A 19,991-nucleotide genomic window follows, 5' to 3' on the forward strand; every position below is an offset into this window, starting at 1 on the left:
TTATTTCCAAAGTTCTTGAGAGCTATCTTCTAAGGTCCAATCTCTGACAGTAGGCAAGCTCAGTGCTTTGCTTTTGAGGGACAAAGAGTTCACCAACTCACAGTGGAACTTGCAAATGTGTCTTTACAGTTCTCCCGACTGTGTGAACCTGTGCTCCCACCACTTGTAAGCATGCGGCTTCTCACAGGTGTGCAGCACGGCGTGGCGGCTCAGGTTGTGCAAGTACTGGAAGCTCTTGCCGCACTGGGTGCACGTGTAGGGCTTCTCCCCTGAGTGAATCCCCTCGTGGCGCTTGAGGGTGTACACACAGGAGAAAGTCTTCCCACACAGCGAGCACGTGGGCACATTGACATTGGCGGCGGGCTTGCTGCGGATGCCTTCCTGCTGGCACAAGTGGGTGCTCAGGGGGATCTGCAAGATGTGGGACCTGGGGAAGACTTTGTTGCACAGGGGGCACATGAAGATCTGGCTCGCGGGGCTCAGGATGTTGGAGACGTAGGGAAGCAGACTGTTCCATGTCATAGTTATTCGTGCCAACCTCACTCTCATCACAGGAAGACTCTTTCTCCACCGTCACCTGCACCAGGTTGCTTCTCAGCACGTCCTCTGGGACAAAGAGTCTGTTGAGCTGCAGGAGCTGGCTACTGGTTCTTTAGCTGCTGTGGCCTGTGGCTCTGTTTTCCTCCACCCTAGGGGATGCCTGCTGAGTATGAAGGCAATCGCATCTGCATTTTTCCAGGCTTGGCTGCCAAGTCCCTTTTGCTGGACAGGATGTTCAATTTTTTATCTTCTCCTTTGTCTTCATCACTGGGCAAGTCGCCTGCTAGGTGCCTGCTGCCATCAGAGAGACTCAACTTTGTCCGAACAGCTTGAAGCATCTTATTCCTTTGTGGTGCTGTCTACATCCATGGTGGCTTTCTCTTTCAGCTTCTTTTTTGCAGACTTTGACGATGTCATATATGTGGCAGTAACTGGCAGCTGCCAGTACATCTTCAATGGGCAAGTCTTTGAACTGCAGTTTCTCTTCATACATGAATTCAAGTAGGAGAGCGAAAAAGCGGGGGCTGTAGCAATGTCGCTGTTCAGAGGAACAATGTCCCTTTGTCCAACTGGTCCTTCTAAGAGGTGGAAATACATGTTGCATGAAGCCAGTACATATCCGTGCGCTCGGAACTGGGCAGTAACGAAGAAAACCCTAGTGCCTCTGATCATTCAGACACTGTCTGCTGTGGTCTGGGAACTCCATACTGTCTTCATAACACGGAGTGGCCCTAAGTCACCGCATCCCCACCGTCACTGTTACCACATCCTCCGCCTCCTCCCAACTTGGTGGGCTTCCTCCTCCTCTTGCCACCATCCCTCCCGGCCCCCAACCACCAATCACTGCTTCCTTGCCCACCCACCCCCGCCCATTCCCTCCCTCCCTCCACCCCCTTCCTCCCTTCACCCCCGCTGGCAGCCTGAGGAGCACAGCGGAGCAAAGAGGGCTCCACTCTCGATGGCTCCCCATGGCAGCAGCCCAGTGGCAGCCACAGCCTGCCAGACACAACAAGGCATTAAGCGAGGGAGCCGGGGAAGAGTCACCGGGCTGGGGTTTGCGGGCCAGGATAATTGCACTTTACTAAAGTTTCACACAGTTTATATTATTTAACATAAAAATTTAAAACTTTGTAATTTTGCTTTAAAATAGTCAAATTTTATTCCTTTTGCTTAAACAGATGAACAGAAAATCTTTTCAGTTGAGAAAGAGGGTTTACTTGCTATACAATAAGTACATCTGTCAACAAAATATGCTACTGTAGTCTGTTTACTGATTTGAGTGATAAGTTAAGGACATTAAATTGAAATTTTTCTTGTTTTTAATCATTATTCTTAAATGCAATTAATTCCCCTATGAAGGGCATTTTATGCACTACTGTGTTACTTACAGCACTTGCTGTCAGCTGCAAGCTGACAAGTTTTTCTTCTGACCCCAAATACAAGCCACCTAGGTGTTAAGTTCTAGACCCTGCACAGACTTGATAGAAAACCTGCAGAGATCCTAAACATCAAAGGTAGATATGTAGGTTCATAACCCACGTGCCACTCAAAGCCCAAATCTTTACCAGTGTCTTAACTCATCTCAAGTATCTACAATAAACTGCAGTCAGATTATAAAATGGAGAACACTCCAAACTATTCCTGTGACTCTTAAAAACCGTGAAACAAATTTAGAGTATAAGAAATTATTTTCTTTTGATTCCACTTAATGATCTACATGCTAGATAAAGCCATTTAGAATTGTGCGATTTGATGCAGTACACACGTTTTGAAATATGGCCCTGTCTCAAAAAAGTGAGCAAAAGTGCTTGAGTGTCAAACATTTTTAAAACTTGCAAAATTTTTTAAAAATTTTATGATAAAGCAAGATTGATTCTGGAATCTGGTGTCTGGAGGTAGAACAAGATCTATGATTGCTCCCCTGATGACCTTTGCCAAGTGTTTCAGTGGTACATAACACAAATGGTAAAGTTTATATTCAGAAGACTGAAAAACATATATTCTTAATATTTCCATCCTCTAATGACTAACAGCAAGTATCTTGATACCAAATGTAGATCTAGATATTAAGAAGAAAGTATGCTACAGGTTGATACAAAAAGGATAAAACACAAAACATTGTGCAGTGAAAGGTGCCAGTGAATGGAAGATCACAAATGCTATGTATCAGTTTATATGAAGTCCCCACAAAAGGCAGATCCATAGAAATACAAGGTGGACTGGTGGTATCCTGGGCAAGAGGAAGGATTGAGGATTGGGAGAAACTGACAATGGGTATGGGGATTTGTGAGGGCAATGGGAATCTGTGGGTTTTTCAGCAAGGAATTGTCAAGTACCAAATCTTTCTTAGGGAATATCATGATCCAGGAATTTTCCCCAATTATTTCAATCAGAGAAATATGCAAATAAAATGATCATTAGTATATCATATACAGTTGCACAAAATGAGTGACATTCCAAATAGCTAATATTGGGTAAACAAGTATGAGTTGTGCATATAAAATGACACTTGGTGGTCATGGAACCAATAACATAATGTCCATCAGTTATGGGGAAATTTTTTCATAATATATTGCTTAGTGTGGAAGTCTAATTACACACAGACTATTCCCATATAGGACTTTTCTATGTTTAAGCATAATAAATTCTATGAGGCAACAAGTACACACATGATGGCTGCCTCTCTTCTGCACAAAATGGAGATGGACAGACATTTGCCAGTTGGAGAACAGAGATCAGAATGCACAGTGTGGCCTCCACACTTGTGTCATGGACTCATGAACAAGGTAGGCCCTTACTTTTCCAAAAAGAGTTCCAGAGATTAAAGATTCCTCCTTTTTTCATGATCAGAGGCCAAAAAGACTTCTACTGAGTATTCAAATGTTGATGTATTGGGGGACAGGCTCTATTTCAGGTGGCGGATCTCAGACAGGACCAGCTTCTCAGTCAGGGACACTTGTCAGCAATGACATGCAGAGACCTAACACTGACCTCAGGCCATTCTCTATTCCATGGCTCTTGGCTGTGGCAGGGATGGGGGCTGCAGTGAGGGCTGGAGAACCATTAGTCTCACTCATTTCAAGATTCTCAGAGGCTGATCAGGAGACCATATCAATAGACTAGAAACAAAATTTCTCTCCCTCTCCCCTCTCTCATGAAGTGGAGCGCAAACAGAAAATGGAAAGGGAAGGTTGTGAAAGGCAAGAGAAGGGAAGGAACTCTAGCCTTCATCGATCTGATTCCTGCTATTTCTGTGTACATTTTTTAGAGTTCTCAAGCAGATGAACCAATACAAGCGTACATTCACTTGCAGTATGAACTATAGTTAACACATAAATCAATGTTGGACTTACCAGTTAACTGCCATTCTATTCAATGGCCTGGATAAAAAAGATAACTGGATCATGTCTGTTTCTGGTTCCAGGAAATAAAGGGGGGGGGGGAACCCACCCAGGAGCAGGTCCCTATCTCTGTAGACACTTGGCCTCATGGAATTATAACAGGTCCAGGGAGGTATGTCCTGTGACCTATATAAAGGATTCAGGAGTAGGTTGAGAAAAATCACAGAAAACAACAGGTCAAGTCAACCCAACATAAAGTTAAAGGTCGAAGTCTCTGCTGATATTGCAAGAAAATAATCTGGATTATGTCTGCTGTCTCAGCTCTCTGCAGGGAGAATAGATCTCTATGTAGGGCACAGCTGGTCCCAGTATTTCTTTATGTCTTCAACCTGTAGACAGTGTGTGCAAGTCCACTGTATCACACAGGAACACAGCCAGAATTACAAGGAAGGCATTTCAAAGGAAGTCACAGGACTGAGGCCTACCCTCAATGTCTCTGTGATCAGATCAGCTCTGGCTTCTATATATTTTCTCTTTTTTAAGATTTATTTTATTTATTGAAAGACAGAGTTACTGAGAGAGGTAGAGACAGAGAGAGAAATATTTTGTCCACTGGTTCACTCCCCAGATGGCCACAACAGTCGGAGCTGCTCTGATCAAAGGCAGGAGCCAGGAGCTTCTCCTGGGTCTCCCACGTGGGTACAGGGGCCCAAGGACTTGGGCCATCTTCCACTGCTATCCCAGGCCATAAGAGAGAGCTGGGTGGGAAGAGGAACAGCCAGGACTTGAACTGGCACCCACTTGGGATGCTGAAGCTTCAGGTCAGGGCTTTAACCTGCTGCACCACAACGCCAGGCCGTTTTTTTTTTTATTACTTCATTTCTGTCCTATTGAAGAACTCATTGCATCATTCTTCCCTGCAACTATGGGCCTGCCACTATCTATTAGGTTGAAAAACAGTTTTGGAAAAACATGCTATAGACTCTGATCTCTCCCTAGGGCATTGCTGGGACAGCAGCTCTATAAACCTGTTTGCATAGGTGCCAGGGTTGTTACATCAGCAGACTGTTGAGAGGGATTTGGCAATTGCAGAAAGAATTAGAGTCAGATACCTCACCCCCATCACTGTTTGTAAATTGGATTTTCCTTGAAAATGCTGAAGCTGAAGGACAGGTGTAACTGGAAAGATAAAAGAGCATTCAAATGAGGCAGGAGGTACATGTGTACTCAACAGTCATTATTTTTCTTCAACCTCCCTATCCTCAATGTCTCCTTTTGATAGAAGCTTAGTTTTTTGTTTTTTGGTGGCCACCATCTCATGAGTTCAAATGATGAGAAACTGTTCATGCACCCTTCCAACAAATCAGTGAGTGATTTAACTCAATCAAGATAAGTGTATGAAGTAGTTGCAAGGGTGCCTAAGGTATGGGCTCTTCTGTAACCATTTGCACAAAAGTTTGGTTGCATCTTTATGGAAGCTAATCCTAATACTCTAATAATATGTTAAGTTATATTATGGAAGGACACGTTACTATAATTTATGTGTAGGTCATACAACTGTGTACATACAGGGGGAGTTTTTTATTTAGGATCAAAAAATGAAATTAAGTTCATTTACTAGGTTCAAAAATTAGAAACCCATCTGTAGATTTTTCAGAATTCACAATTCACAATTTCTGTTTAAAGATAACTTATATTACCTGATAGGCCCAAATTTACATTATAAAAATGCAATATATATGTATGTATGTATGTTGTACATTAATATAACTTACATTATTTTCTGTCTCTATTCTTGGACTATTTTATAAGAACATGATTTTCTTTTGATAATAAGGATCAGTGTATGCCAAAAACAAAATTTCAAAATCTTCTGACTGTATTAGGATTATTAATAGTGTGTGCTCTGTGGAGTTTTTCAAAGGCTGTATGGAGTGGGATATCACAACAGATAGAATACTGAAGCAGATATGAGAGTTCTTTTACACCAGATTTTAGGAGACATTCGCAAAAATGTAAAACAATGCCACTCATCTCATTACATGTTTCTAACTTTTGAAAATGTAGTTATTTTTCACAAAATTTCATTTATATTAACAGAATTGATTACTATTTAAATAACTGAATAAAGCAATTTTAAACTTTGTAGTTGTAATGTGTAACCTGGTCAATACTGACATAACTCACATAACAAAACATCTTTTTGAGTATTTGAAAATTATTAAGTGTGTAAAGGATTCTTGAGGCCAAAACATAGAAAAATCATTAGACTTGATATGGTAAAGTGTATTCAATGTGGGTGTGTGAGGATATTTTATGTGGATATTTTGCAGTTGTTATAAAACTACAAAAATAAATTTAATGATTCAGAAACATTCATAATATATGTAGTGACAGGTTACAAAATGGTGTGCAATGTCACTCTTTGTTCAATTGCTTATACTTATGAATGAAAAGATGATTAAGTAATTAGTCTTTTCATTTTCTGTCTTTTCTCATGACTATTTCTTTAATAATAAAAAAATTATTTTGAAAAAAAATAGTGTGTGCTAACCCTTGTCTTCTGGGTCACATGATTCCTAATATAGCGTAAATCAGGAATATATCTTTGGAACTCTTTGACAAATTCACTATACGTTCACTCTGAGACCAATGTAAATATTTATTGGATTGTTCCCTTACAACTTTGAGGTTCATGGATTATCACAGTATAACCTAAGTTGCCTTGAAAAATACAGTCAATTTCCAGATTAGAATCCTCCAAAACTACTGTATTCTGTGTTAGGCAGTAATATTTCCTGAACACAGCTTGTTTGGAATGGTCCCTCCATTAAGAATCTCTGATCAATGGAATCAAGGCAACTCATGACAAACCCATGGCCAGCATCCTATTGAATTGCAAAAAGCTAGAAGCATTTCCCCTAAGATCTGGAAGCAGAACAGGATACCCACTCTCACCACTGCTATTTAATATAGTCTTGGAAGTTTCAGTTAGAGCAATTAGGCAAGAAAAAGAAATAAAAGAGATCCAATCAGAAAGGAGAAAGTCAAACTATCTCTATTTGCAGATGACATGACATATGGGATCCAAAAGACACAGAGAGACTATTGGAACTCATAAAAGAGTTTGGTAAAGTGGCAGGATAGAAAATCAACACACAGGGTCCAGCATCATGGCACAGCGCGTTAAGTCACTGCCTGCAGTGCCAGAATTCCATATGGGCACCAGTTCAAGACCCAGCTGCTCCAATTCTGATCTAACTCTCTGCTATGGCCTAGGAAAGCAGTGGAGGATGGCCCAAGATGTTGGGTCCCCTCACCTGCATGGGATACCTGGAAGAAATTCCTGGTTACTGGCTTCAGATTAGCACAGCTCTGGCCATTGTGGCCAAATGGGGAGTGAACCAGCAGATGGAAGATCTCTCCCTCTCTCTCACCTTCTTCTTTTCTATGGAACTCTTTCATATAAATAAATAAATCTTTTTAAAAAATCAACATACAAAAATCAATACCCTTTGTAAACACAGACAATGCCATGGCTGAGAAAGAACTTTTAAGATCAATCCCATTCACAATAGCTACAAAAAATAGATACCTTGAAATAAATTTAACCAAGGAGGTCAAAGATCTCTATGATAAAAATTATAAAACATTAAAAAAAAGAGTAGAAGACATTAAAAATGGAAAATTCTTCCATGTTCATGGATTGGAAGAGTCAATATCTTCAAAATTTCCATACTGCTGAAAGCAATTTACAGGTTCAATGTGATCCCAATCAAAATAACAATGACATTCTTCTCAGACCTAGAAAAGAAATGGTGCTAAAAGTCATATGGAAACACAAGAGACCCCAAATAGTTAAAGCAAACCTATACAACAAAAGAAAGCACAAGACATCACGATAAAAGATTTGAAGACTTAATACAGGAGAGTTATAATCAAAACAGCATGGTATTGGGCTGCTGCTGTGGCACAGCAGGTTAAAGCCCTGGCCTGAAGCGCTGGCATCCCATATGGGCACCAGTTCTAGTCCTGGCTGCTCCTCTTCCAATCCAGCTCTCTGCTATGGCCTGGGAAAGCAGTAGATGATGGCACAAGTCGTTGGGCCCCTGCACCCATGTGGGAGACCTGGAAGAAGTTCCTGGCTCCTGGCCATTGTGGCCATCTGGGGAGTGAAAAAGCAGATGGAAACCTCTCTCTCAATCTCTACCTCTCTCATAGCTCTTTCAAATAAATCTTAAAAAAAAAAGCCTGGTTGGCTGGCACCATGGCTCACTTGGCTAATCCTCCACCTGCAGTGCCAGCACACCAGGTTCTAGTCCCTTTGGGGTGCCAGGTTCTGTCTCAGTTGTTCCTCTTCCAGTCCAGCTCTCAGCTGTGGGCCATGAAGGCAGTGGAGGATGGCCCAAGTGCTTTGGCCCTCCACCTGCATGGGATACCAGGAAGAAGCACCTGGCTCCTTGCTTCGGGTCGGGCAGCACGCCAGCCATAGCGGCCATTTGGGGAATGAACCAAAGGAAGGAAGACCTTTCTCTCTGTCTCTGTCTCTCAAACTAACTCTGCCTGTTCAAAAAAAAAAAAAACAGTCTGCTACTGGCACAAAAACAGACATGTAGACCAATGGGACAAAACAGAAATCAGTCCACGCATCTACATCCTACTTATATTTTTTTCATGATATTATATTTTTTATTTTTCAGTTTTAATTTGATTTATTGATTTTTTTAACTTTTATTTAGTAAATATAAATTTCCAAAGTACAGTTTGTGGATTGCAATGGCTTTTCTCCCGCATAACTTACCTCCCACCAGCAACCTTCGAATCACCTCCTCCCTCTCCCATTCCATTCACATCAAGATTCATTTTCAACTATTTATATACAGAAGATCAATTTAGTATATATTAACTAAATATTTCATCAGTTTGCCCCCACACAGAACACAAAGTGCAAAATATTGTTTGAGCACTAGTCATAGCATTAATTCACATTGAACTACACATTAAGGACAGAGATCCTACATGAGGAGTAAGTGCACAGTGACTTCTGTAGTTGACTTAACAAATGGACACTCTTGTTTAAGGTGTCAGCAATCTGCCAGGCTCTAGTCATGAGTTGTCAAGGCCATTGAAGCCCCTGAGCTCGCTGACTTTGATCTTATTTCAAAAAGGCCACAGTCAAAGTGGAAGGTCTCTCCTCCCATCAGAAAAAGGTATCTCCTTCTTTGATGGCCCATTCTTTCTACTGGGATCTCACTCACAGAGATCTTTCATTTAGGTCCTCTTTTTTGCCAGAGTGTCTTGACTTTACATGCCTGAAATACTCTCATGGTCTTTTCAGCCAGACCCAAATGCCTTAAGGACTGATTCCAAGGCCAGAGTTCTGTTTAGGACATCTGCCATTCTATGGCTGTGCTGTGTATCCCGCTTCCCATATTGGATCATTCTCTCCCTTTTTTATTCTATCAGTTAGTATTAGCAGACACTAGTCATGTTTATCTGATCCCTTTGACTCTTAGACTTATCATTATGATCTATTGTGACCTGAAATTGATCACTTGGACTAGCGAGATGGCATTGGTACATGCAACCATGATGGGATTGTATTGGAATCCCCTGGCACGTTTCTAACCCCCCAATTGTGGCAAGTCAGCTTGAACATGTCCCAAATTGTACATTGTCCAGGAATCTGTCCATTTCAAATAGATTTCCCTGTTTGCTGGCATACAAGTCCTTGTAATAATTTCTGATGATTCTTTTTATTTCTGTGGTGCCTGTTGCTATGTTGCCTTTTTTATGAATGATGTTATTTTGTTGAGTCTTTTCTTTTTTTAGTTAGTTGGGCCAATGGGGTGTCAATTTTGTTTATTTTTTCAAAAAACCAGCTTCTCGTTTGGCTGATTTTTTGTAGTTTTTTTTTATTCAATCCTATTTATTTCTTCTCTAATTTTAATTATTTCTCTTCTCCTACTAGCTTTGGGTCTGGTTTGCTGCAGTTTTTCTAGATCCTTGAGATGACTTGAAATTTCATTTATTTGGTGCCTTTCCAATTATTTGATGTAGGCACCTATTGCTATAAACTTTCCTCTTAACAATGCTTTTGCCATATCCGATAAGTTTTGGTATGTTTTGCTGTTATCCTCAATTACTTCCAGAAAGTTTTTGATTTCTCTTTTGATTTCTTCTGTGACTCAGTGTTCATTCAGGAGCATGTTGTTCAATCTCCATGTGTTTGCATATGGTCTGGGGATTCCTGAGTTGCTAATTTCCAACTTCATTCCTTTATGGTCTGAGAAGCTGCAACATATGATTCTAATTCTTTTGAATTTGCTGAGACTTTCTTTATGGCCTAGTATGTGTTCAATCCTAGAGAAGGTTCCATGTACTGCTGAGAAGAATTTAAATTCTTTATGTGTAAGATGTAAAGATCTTTAGATATCTGTTAGATCCATTTGGTCTATAGTGTCGATTGAATCTGCTATTTCCTTGTTGAACTTCTGTCTCGTTGATCTGTCTATTTCTGAGAGTGGAGTATTAAAGTCCCCCAGTATTATTGTATTGGAATCTAAGTCTCCCTTTAAGTCCCTTAACATATCTTTTAAATAAAACAGTGCCCTATAATTAGGTGCATATACATTTCTAATAGTTACATCTTCCTGTTGAATTGATCCCTTAATCATTATATAGTACACTTCTTTGTCTCTCTTAACAGTTTTTGCATTAAAGTTTATTTTGTCTGATGTTAAGATGGCTATGGCCACTCTTTTATCATTTCTGTTGGCATGGTATATCTTTTTACAGCCTTTCACTTTCAGTATGCATGCATCTTTGATTGAAAGATGTGCTTCTTTCAAGCAGCAAATAGATGGGTTTTGTTCCTTAATCCATTCAGCCAATCTGTGCCTTTTAACTGGAGAGTTGAGGCCATTAATGTTCAATGTGGGGGGCGTAGCCAAGATGGCAGATAGTGAGGATGTGCGCCGTAGTTTGGGAAAATAAAGTTCCATAAAAGTGGAATTACTGTAGCCTCAGGAAAAGATTCAAGAAAAAAACTACAGAGGAAACACTTCCAGATCTAGTGGATGTGACACAGAGGACCTACAGGGAGCCCACCGCGTGGAAACCCAACCACGAGAAACGAGCCACAGAATCTCGCCAGCACAGGAACGAGCAGGAGGTAAGAAAAAGGCGTCAGAAACCCGAGACATTGGGGGGAAAGCAGAGGCCTCTCTATTCACTCACTGAGCAAAACAAAGAGCAGGTACCATTTTACATATGTAAAGCGCCACCAAGGAGTTCACAAACTCAGTAACTTGGAACTTTGGTGAAACTTGAGAACACATTGAGGGCTGCATAAACTCTTTGTGTGGTCCCAGGGGTAGATCAAACGAATACTCACAGAGGCCAGATTTCAACTACCCTCAATTCCACTCACCTGTACCGAATAACTTCCCAACTGAGTCAAAAAAAAAAAAGATAGAGAGAGAGCAATCCAGCAAGGCGCAAGGGAGAGAACAATCTGGGTGAGTCGTTTTTTGCACAGCCTTAAACCCGAAGAATCAAGTGGAGCTCTCTGGCCACACCCATCACAGCCTCTAAAGATCCATCAAAGCAGACAGCCCAATTGGAGGCATAGTATAATGAGAAAAAAACACCACAGCCAAAAAAACAAAAAACAAAAAACAAAAAACAAAACCCATAAATTATCTCCAACATGCCAAACAACAAACGTAGAAACCGAGGTAACAAGAGCAAGGAAGACACTATGATGCCCCAAAATGAACAAGACACCCCAATCCAAGATTACGAAGATGAAGAGATAGAGGAAATGCAAGAGGCGGATCTCAAAAAATTGATAAGAACATTAAGAAGTTCTCAAAAACAAATTCTTGAACTACAGAAATCCTTAATGGACAAGATAGAAAATCTCTCGTGAAAATGAAATATTAAGGAGGAATCAAAATGAAATGAAACAACTAGTAGAACATGAAACTGTGATGGTGACAAAAAACCACAATGAAATGAAGAACTCAATAGATCAAATGTCAAACACATTAGAGAGCCTTAAAAACAGAATGGGTTAAGCAGAGGAGAGAATATCGGAATTAGAAGACAGAGAACAGGAAAGGAAACAGTCAAATCAAAGAAAAGAAGAGGAAATCAGAAATCTAAAAAATACTGTCAGGAATCTACAGGATACTATTAAAAAACCCAACATTCGGGTTCTAGGAGTTCCTGAAGGCATGGAGAGGGAGAAAGGATTAGAAGGCCTTTTTAGTGAGATACTAGCAGAAAATTTCCCAGGTTTGGAGAAGGACAGAGACATCCTAGTACAGGAAGCTCATAGAACCCCTAATAAACATGACCAAAAGAGATCCTCACCACGGCACGTCGTAATCAAACTCACCACAGTGAAACACAAAGAAAAGATCCTAAAATGTGCAAGAGAGAAACGTCAGATTACTCTCAGAGGATCTCCAATTAGACTCACAGCAGACTTCTCAGCAGAAACCCTACAAGCTAGGAGAGAATGGCGAGATATAGCCCAGGTACTAAGAGAGAAAAACTGCCAGCCCAGAATACTATATCCTGCAAAGCTCTCATTTGTGCATGAAGGTGAAAGAAAGACCTTTCACAGCAAACAGAAATTGAAATAATTTGTCGCCACTCGTCCAGCAAAAGATGCTTAAAGATGCGTTACATACAGAAACACAGAAACACAGTAACCAATATGAAAGAAGATAAAGGAAGGAAACCTCACAGCAAAAGATCACAGGAGTCTCAAACCATATATTAGAAAAAGTCTTTGGCAAATGACAGGGCAAAGTTACTCCTTCTCAATAGTCACATTGAATGTTAATGGCTTGAACTGTCCAGTTAAAAGACACCGATTGGCTGATTGGGTTAAGGAACAAAACCCATCTTTTTGCTGCTTACAAGAAACCCATCTTTCCAACAAGATGCATACAGACTGAAAGTGAAAGGCTGGAAAAAAGATATACCATGCCAACAGAAATGAAAAAAGAGCGGCATAGCCATCTTAATATCGGACATTATCTTTACCACAAAAACTGCTAGGAGAGACAAAGAGGGCATGATTTAATGATTAAGGCATCCATTCAACAGGAAGATATAACGATTATCAATGTATATGCACCTAATTACAGGGCACCAGCTTATTTAAAAGACTTGTTAAGGGACTTAAAGGGAGACTTAGACCCCAATACAATAGTACTGGGGGATTTCAATACTCCACTCACAGAGATTGACAGATCAACAGGACAGAACATCAACAAGGAGACAGCAGATTTAAATGGATCTAACAGATATCTACAGATCATTTCATCCTACATCTAAGGACTTTACATTCTTCTCAGCAGTACATGGAACCTTCTCTAGGATTGACCACATACTAGGCCATAAAGCAAGTCTCAGCAAATTCAAAAGAATTAGAATCATACCATGCAGCTTCTCAGACCACAAAGGAATGAAATTGGAAATTAGCAACTCGGGAATCCCTAGAGCACGTACAAACACATTGAGATTGAACAACATGCTCCTGAATGAACAATGGGTCATAGAAGAAATTAAAAGAGAAATCAAAAATTTTCTGGAAGTAAATGAGGATAACAGCACAACATACCAAAACCTATGGGATACAACAAAAGCAGTGCTAAGAGGAAAGTTTATATCAATAGGTGCCTACATCAAATAATTGGAAAGGCACCAAATAAATGAAATTTCAAGTCATCTCAAGGATCTAGAAAATCTGCAGCAAACCAAACCCAAACCCAGTAGGAGAAGAGAAATAATTAAAATCAAAGAAGAAATCAACAGGATTGAATCCAAAAAAAAAATTACAAAAAATCAGCCAAACAAGGAGCTGTTTTTTTTTTAAAAAAATGTTCAATGTGACTATTGATAAGTAGTAACCTTGCCCTGCCATTTTCCCAAAGATATTTTCTAATATATGCTTTGAATTTCCTGTGATCTTCTGCTGTGAGATTTCCTTCCTTTACCTTCTTCCATATTGATGACTATGTTTCTGTGTGTAACACATCTTTAAGCATCTTTTGCAAGGCTGGACGAGTGGCGATAAATTCTTTCAATTTCTGTTTGCTATGAAAGGTCTTTATTTCACCTTCATTCATAAGTGAGAGCTTTGCAGGATATAATATTCTGGGTTGGCAATTTTTTCTCTTTTTGCACCTGGGCTATATCCGGCCATTCCCTCCTAACCTGTAGGGTTTCTGATGAGACGCCTGCTGTGAGTCTAATTGGAGATCCTCTGAGAGTAATCTGACGTTTCTCTTGCACATTTTAGAATCTTTTCTTTATATTTCACTGTGGTGAGTTTGATTACAATGTGTCATGGTGAGGATCTCTTTGGTCATGTTTACTAGGGGTTCTATGAGCTTTCTGTACTAGGATGTCTCTGTCCTTCTCCAAACCTGGGAAATATTCTGCTATTATCTCACTAAAAAGGCCTTCTAATCCATCCTCCCTCTCCATGCATTTAAGAACTCCTAGAACCCAAATGTTTGGTTTTTTAATAGTATCTCCTAGATTCCCAACAATATTTTTACATATCTAATTTCCTCTCTGTTCTTTGGTTTGACTGTATACTTTCCTGTGCTCTGTCTTCTAAGTGTGATATTCTCTCTTCTGCTTCACTGAAATTGTTTTTAAGGCTCTCTAATGTGTTTGACATTTGATCTATTGAATTCTTCATTTCACTTTAGTTTCTCTTCACTATCACACTTTCCTGTTCTACTAGTTTCATTTTGATTACTCCTTAAGATTTCATTTTGGCAAGTGAAATTTTCTATCCTGTCCAGTAAGGATTTCTGTTGTTCTAGAATTTGCTTTTGAAAACTTTTAAAATTCGTATCATAAATTTTTTGAAATCTATATCTTGCATTTCTTCCATCTCATCATCTTCATAATCTTGGCTTGGGGTGTCTTGTTCATTTGGGGGTGTATAATGTCTTCCTTGTTCTTCTTTACTGGTTTCTGTGTTTGTTCCTTGGCATTGTGGAAATATTCTTTGGCTTCCTCTTCCCTCGGTGTGGTGTTTTTTCTAGTTATACTATGACTGTATTAAGTGGACTGTCTTCTTTGGAGGATCCTGAGAGGCTTGAGATCAGTGTGGCCAGAGAGCTCTGCTTGGTTTTTCAGGGTTAAGGTTGTGCCAAATGTGATACATTCAGGTTAGGCGTGGTATATCAATCTCTCTCTCTCTCTCTCTCTCTCTCTCTCTCTCTCTCTTTGATTCAGAAGGGAAGTAATATTGCACAGCTGAGTGGAATTGAAGGTAGTCAGCTTTCGATCTCTGGCTCTTGTGGGTATATCATTCGTCTGCTCTTTCCCAAGGACCACACAAAGAATCTGTGCTGTCTTCAGTGTGGGCACAAATTCTCCTGTAGTCTCCCACCAGGTTGCCAAGGTTACCAAATTGCAGTGTCTCCGGAGAGTACTCATGTGAACTCCGATAGTTCTTTCACCCACCATCTCTTTTTTCACCATCTTAGTTCATTAGCTCCACTCATTCACTAGGTCCTAACCTCCTGTTAATTCAACCCCACCCTGCCCCCAGAGTCAGGTTTTTCTGTTTGACTGAGGGTGGGCACAGCTCTGAGGTCAAGTACAGCCCTGAGGTTCACACAGCTTTTACATATGTCCAAAATGGTGCCTGCTCTTTGTCTTGCTCGCCTTTGCAAGGTGGGCGGAGAGAGAGAAACTTGTCCGTATGGGTCCTTTTTTTTTCCTCTCTCCTCTAGTTAGCCTGGTGAACTTTCCCCAGCGGGGCTTCAATCTTCATTCCCTCTAGGCTATATCTGCCATTTCCCTGTCCGTGTTTCAGGTTACTGACCTCACCTCCCCTTCCAGTGCAGATGCATAGACTCCGCAGTTGGGTTCTGGAACCGTGGGCATCCTTGCTCTCCCCATAGGTCATCCGTGTCATATCCACTAGATCCAGAAGAGTTTCATCTGCAATTTTTTCCCTAAGCCTTTCCCTGAAACTACAATACCCACTTTTATTAAACTATCTTTTCCCGGACTATCAGTGCACGTCCTCACTATTCCACCATCTTGGCTCCACCCCTACATCCTACTTATATTTGACAAAGGAACTAAAGTCAATCCCTGGAGCAAGCACAGTCTCTTCAACAAATTGTGCTGGGGAAACTAGATCTCCACTTGCAGAAGTATAAAACTAGACCCATACCTTACAACTTACACAAAAACACACTCAAAATGGATCAAAGACCTAAATCTATGACCCAATACCATCAAAATGCTAGAGAACATTGGGAAAACTCTGCAAGACTTTGGCATAGACAGAGACTCTTTTGAATAGACTTCAGAAACACAGGCAATCAAAGCCAAGAGGGACAAATGCAATTACATTAAGCTGAAAAGCTACTACACTGCAAAAGAAACACTCAGCAAAATGGAGAGGCAATCGACAGATGAAAAAGTATTTGCAACCTATGCAACTGATAAAGGGTTAACATGCAGAATCTATGAAGAGCTTAACATCCAACAACAATAAAAATATAATCCTATTAAGAAAAAATGGGAAAGGACTTGTGACAAATGATTAAGCATTTTTCAAAAGAAGAAATCCAAATCGCCAACAGACACATGAAAAAATGTTCAGGATCACTATCCATCAGGGAAATGCAAATCAAAACCACAATGAGGTTTCATCTCACTCCAGTTAGAATGGCTCTCTTACAGAAATCAACAAACAACAAATGCTGGCAAGGATGTGGTTGAAAGGGTACACTAATCCACTGTCAATGGGAGTGTAAATTGGTGCAGCCATTGTGGAAAATAATAGAGATACCTCAGACATCTGAATATAGACCTAGCATATGATCCAGCCATCCCACTCCTGGGAATTTACCCAAACCAAAAGAAATCAGCACCTGAAAGAGTTATCTATACCCTCATGTTCATTGCATCACAATTCTCAATAGCTAAGATATGTAATCAAGTTCTGTGTCCATCAACTGTTGACTGCATAAAGAAATTATAGTATATATACACTATGGAGTACTACTCAGCTGTTAAAAAAGGAAATCCTGTCTTTTGCAACAAGGTGGAAGCAATTGGAAAGCATTATACTTAGTGAAATAAGCCAGTCCCAAAAAGACAGATATCATGTTTTCTCTGACCCAAGATAACTAATACAGTACCTGAAATATAATGTATTGGGGTAAAATGTATATTTTGATGTTCAATGATCGTTTACAGTCTTTGTCTCTTCTGTGGCAGAAGAGTGGTTATTGTTTCACACAATTTGTTGAACGCTTTTACTTAGTGTAGGGTTAACTATATGATCACTAAGTACATTGAAAATAGATATTTGTAAAAATTAGAAGTAGGAATGGGGCCGGCGCCGTGGCTCAACAGGCTAATCCTCCGCCTTGCGGCGCCGGCACACCGGGTTCTAGTCCCGGTCGGGGCACCGATCCTGTCCCGGTTGCCCCTCTTCCAGGCCAGCTCTCTGCTGTGGCCAGGGAGTGCAGTGGAGGATGGCCCAAGTGTTTGGGCTCTGCACCCCATGGGAGACCAGGATAAGCACCTGGCTCCTGCCATCGGAACAGTGCGGTGCGCCGGCCGCAGCGCGCTACCGCGGCGGCCATTGGAGGGTGAACCAACGGCAAAAGGAAGACCTTTCTCTCTGTCTCTCTCTCACTGTCCACTCTGCCTGTCAAAAATTAAAAAAAAAAGAAGTAGGAATGGGAGAGGGAGGAAGAAGTGTTGGAGTGTATGCATGAAGGAGGGTACAAGGAGAAGTATCACTTTGTTCCTAAATATGTATATATGAAACACATGAAACTTGCATAACTTAAGTAAAATTAAAAAATATTTCCCATTCTGTTGAATGTCTCTTCACTCTATTGATTGTATTCTTTGCTGTACAGAAGCTTCGGAGTTTATAGCAATCCCATTTCTCTAGTTCTTCTTTTGTTGCCTATGATTTAGGGGTTTTTATCCAAAAAGTCGTCACCTAACCCAATGTCTCAAGATGCTTACCCTGATTTTCTTCCAGCAACTCTATACTCTCAGGTCTTCAACTTGGGTCTTTGATCCATCTTGAGTTGATTTTTACATATGGTGAGAAGTAAGGATCTGGTTCATTCTTTTGCACACATACATCCAATTTTGCCAGCACCATTTATTGAATAGATTATCTTCTCAACAATGTGTGGTTTGAAAACTTCTGTCAAAATTCAGTTTGTTGTATATTCATTGATCAATTTCTAGACCCTTTTTTTCTCTATTTTTCTATGTGTCAGTTTTCATGCTAGTACCATGATGATTTAATTACTATATCTTTGTAATATGCTTTGAAGTCAAGTATTGTGATGCCTCAAACTTGATTTTTTCTTCAAGATCATTTTGGCTATTCTGGATCTTTTGCGATTCCATATGGATTTTAAGGTTACCCATTCTACCTCTGTGAAGAATGCCCTTAGTACTTTGGCAGGTTTTGTACAGAATGTGTAGCTTTATTTAGTTACTATAGATATTTTAAAGATACTGATTTCATGAACAAGGAATATCTTTCCATATTTTTGTGTCCTTGATGATTTATTTCAACAATGTTTAATAACTTTTATTGTAGAGATCTTGCATTTTTTGGTTAAATTTATTATGAAGTATTTGATTGTTTTGTGGGTATTATGAATGAGATTTCTTTCTTGATTTCTATATTGATGAGCTCATCGTTAGTGTATTAAAAAGCCCATGGGCTTTTTGGTGTTTATTTGTAACCTGCAACTTTACTGAATCGGTTTATCAGTTCTTTAGCTTTCTGGTGAGCATTTAGGATTTTCCATGTACAATGTAATGTCATTTTCAAACAAATAGTTTGACCTCCTCTTTTCTAATTTTTAAAGTTTCATTTATTTATTTATTTATTTTAAAGATGTACTTAATTTATTTGAAAGTCAGAGTTACACAGAGAGAGGAGAGGTGGGGGCCAAGGGGGTCTCCCACTTGATGGTTCACTCCCCAGTTGACTGAAATGGTCAGAGTTGTGCCTATCCGAAGCCAGAAGCCAGGATCTTCTTCTGGGTCTCACATATAGGTGCAGGGGCCCAAGCACTTCTACTGCTTTCCCAAGCCATAGCAGAGAGCTGTATAGGAAGTAGAACAGCTGGACTCAAACAGGTGCCCATATGGGATGCCAGCGCTTCAGGCCAGAGTGTTAACCTACTGAGCCACAGTGCCGGCCCCAAGATTTATTTATTTATTTTAAAGTCAGAGTCACACAAAGAGAGAAGGGGAGTCAGAGAGAGAAAGATCTTCCACCTGCTGGTTCACTTCCCAAACGGCATCAATGACCAGAGATGCACCAGTCTGAAGACAGGAGCCAGGAGCTTCTTCCAAGTCGCCCACATGGGTGCAGGGGCCCAACAACTTAGGCCATCTTCCACTGCTTTCCCAGGCAATAGCAGGGAGGAGGATAGGAAGAGGAGCAGCCAGATCTCAAACCAGTGCCATATGGGAATGCCAGCACTGCAGGGGGTGGCTTTACCTACTATGCCACAGCACTGGCCCCCTCCTTTCCAATTTTGATGCCATTTATTTCTTTCTCCTCCCTAATTGCTCCTGCCAACACTTCATGTTGTATACTGAATAAGAATGGTGAAAGTAGACATGCCTATCTTGTTCAAGATCTGAGGGAAAATGCTTTCAGCTTCTCTCCATTCAGTATGCTATTGGCTGTCAGAACATTGGTGACTACTGAGGCATAGAGACCTCTTATACCTCATACTCCTACACCCCAAATGCATATGCCTAGGCTGTGGCTAGAGCTAAAAATAAGGAGTCAAACCTGGATTTTCATATGGGTGGACAGAACCAAGGTCCATAACCCATCACCACTTCCTTCCAGGGTCCCCTGAGTCAAAAGTACAGGCCAGGTGTCAGAGCCAGAAACTGATCCCATAGACTATGCTGGGCTAAATGTCCTACCTAGAAGTAATTTTCGATGGAAAACTTGATTTTAGTTATTTTATATATATGGAATGTTACATCAGTTTGGTTTTTGGTACCAAACTCTGAAAATGTGACAACAAAACAAGAAAAATA

The 19,991-nt window shown here is 40.4% G+C and overlaps 1 pseudogene; it reads right to left on the bottom strand.

Moving 5' to 3' along the window:
• On the bottom strand, positions 1 to 1,252 carry LOC133749812 (zinc finger and BTB domain-containing protein 18-like; annotated as a pseudogene).
• Between the last annotated feature and the right edge of the window lie 18,739 nt (positions 1,253 to 19,991).

The sequence above is a fragment of the Lepus europaeus genome, chromosome 20 (genome assembly GCF_033115175.1).
Source record: "Lepus europaeus isolate LE1 chromosome 20, mLepTim1.pri, whole genome shotgun sequence".
NCBI classification, from domain to species: domain Eukaryota; kingdom Metazoa; phylum Chordata; class Mammalia; order Lagomorpha; family Leporidae; genus Lepus; species Lepus europaeus.